This window comes from Rhagoletis pomonella, unplaced genomic scaffold (assembly GCF_013731165.1).
Source record: "Rhagoletis pomonella isolate Grant_MI unplaced genomic scaffold, Rhpom_1.0 Rhpom_scaffold_00005, whole genome shotgun sequence".
NCBI lineage: Eukaryota > Metazoa > Arthropoda > Insecta > Diptera > Tephritidae > Rhagoletis > Rhagoletis pomonella.
Window position 1 is genome coordinate 61469216 of NW_023458559.1, and position 2821 is coordinate 61472036.

Here is a 2821-nt window from a genome sequence, read left to right on the forward strand (position 1 = left end):
CAACCTTTTACTCTGCTGGCAAAGGGTAAGCTTAAATATTGGATATACATAATGAACTTTAATCGCTTAAATATGCTCTTCTTTAAGCCCGTGAACATAAGTAGCTAAACATAAGGTACTAAAATAAATTACGGTTTAATTGGAGATGTTTTTAATGTCATAAATTTCATTGATGTTTACATTGTAACAGCATTATTTTTAAAAACTTTAAGAACCTATTTCTCTTCTGGATTGCTCTTCTTCTCACCGTTGCATTACATAAGTATTTTCCTCGTCAACCATTACTCCGCCTGAAAGTATGCAAGATAAACTTCTGTGCCATTATTTTCTGCTTCATTTCGCAACTTAGTCTTTACATCATAAACTTCTCAAATGGCTTATAAAGAAAATTTATTGTAGTTTGAATACCGCAATGAAATTCACACAAGCCACCAAACTTAGATAGGATATAAAACTTTATTCTACTAGAATTACATACTTGGAATCTAATTAAAAAACTCGAAATTTTTACGAAAATTTGTTGAATCTTTTTTTAAATTGTATAAATTTTTAAGGCAGTGGCACTCGATCGTTACATTTGTACAGATTGGTATATTTTTATATTGGGCTATTGGTACAAAATAAAAAAATGGGAAATTTTTTTTTGTGGTCAAAAGATCGGTACAATACAGCGATGTTCTATTGTAAAATTTCAACAAACTTATTTTCGTGATTGGGATAAAGAAAAATATGTGTGTATTCACACAATTGGGATGCTATTTGCACCAAATTTTGGCAAATATCCAATCGTGTAACAATGCCTTTAAAATTGTATTTATACGGATGTTGTTAAAGAATCGACTATAAAGAACTAACCAAAATTAAATAACAACAAAAATAATATTTTAAAACTTGTGAAAATTACGTGCGGCTATAATTTTTTCGACTACTGTACAATGTACAAAAACAGTGCGTTTTTCCCGGCGGGATTACCAAACCTTGTATACGATTTACGTGAGCTGGACCGGTTTGAAAATACATACCTCTAAAAATTGCGTTTTTTATGAATAAAAATAGTTTATTAAAGAATTTTTTGGAAAAAATCCTCCCAGATGACCAAACAGTTTAAGATTAAAAAATCGACATAAAAATATTAAAAAAAATTCATCAACGGAATCATAATAATAAGAATTTGATGCTGTTTTTTTAACTTTTTTCAAAGGTTTGTGTAAGAAAAACTTGAATAACTGCTCCAACACTTTACCGATATCGATTTATGAGGTATCAGTGGAAAGGTATTTTCTTACCTTTTTTATTCCATGGCAAAACAAACTTATTCACGTCCCAAATTTTTCTTTATGAAATACCAACACACCTTAATTCAACATGCAATAAAACGCGTTTATCTTACCTTCCTCTTTCATACTCTGAATGAGCTGATTCGCCAAGAAATTAAAAGGGTGAGAAAATACCTTACCAATGATACCTCATAAGTTTAAATTGGTAAGGTTTATGGCTGAGTTATTCAAGATTTTCTTAAAACAGTCTTTGAAAAAAGTTCAAAAGCAGCATAAAATCTCGTTATTATGATTCCGTAGAATTGTTTTTTTAAATATTTTTATGGAAATTTTTTAAGCTTAAACTGTTTAGTCATCTGAGGGAATTTTTTTCCAAAAGATATTAAAAAAAAAAACTGTTATTTAATAAAAAAAAGTCAATTTTTGGAGGTATCTTCAAATCGAGGCATCTCCTCCCCTCCATCAAAAGCCAAATATCACCTTTAGGATGTACTTCACAGTCATTAGTCCGGTGGAAAGCTTTAAACAATCTCAATTTTCAACCGAGCATACTAAGCTCTACCGCAGCAAAACGTCCACTTGTAAAGGAAAACAACACCAACTATTAGCAATAGAAAAGATACATACATACATTTTCATTGAAAATAAAATTTCAAAAACAAGCCTTTTTCTTGGCTCCATGACAGCCTATGGAATAATGTCAATACATATTATAAATGCAACAAAAACACACAATGTAAAAGGTAAACAAACAAAAGTATACAATGTGCCAACAACTAAAGGCGCCAACTAACAATAGCAACAACAACAGTCAACAGTCAACAGAAGAAAAGAAGGCTTTGTTAAATCAACAATGGGAATTAACAAACGAAGTGATTTAACTTTCGCCCAACAAGCGCAACAAACACAGCGATCGCCAACAGCAATAACAACTAAAAATGTACGACTGCCAATTCTGCGGCTGTCAACGAGCAACTAGCGCATACACACATACGTATAAATATATGTACACACGTAAAGAAAATAACCAACAGTTGGCAACAATCAAATCTCAAGCGACACACAAAAAATATCAGTTGACAACAAGTTTGCGCAGCAACAAAAAGTTACAAAAATAACATGCATACATTTAGGCGCACTAGCAAAAAGAAAAGCGACGAAAAGCAAAATAACTAGAAAAACATTTGTCCTCTGACCGGGCAGCTCGTTCGTCTTGGCCAAATGCGACACCTACGCCCATTAATCATAACGATAAAGCATTGAATTGAAGTGGTGGGGGTGCTGATGGTCGATGGTAGTCGACTCCACCTCTAAATGTATATACATAAGTAGAGTAGCAAAAAAAGCAACAACTATAAGAGGAAATAAAAAAGCGACCAAATATAAATCATAGCAACAGTATAACTCATCAGCCGCCCATACCAAACTAAAGGTGCCACAAAGGAAATGAAGCGAACTGCGGAATGAGGCTAATCTTGGCATTTGTCGCTTTTATCGCAGGATATATGCGTGCCTGTGCCACTCACATGCGTCTGTGTGTGTGT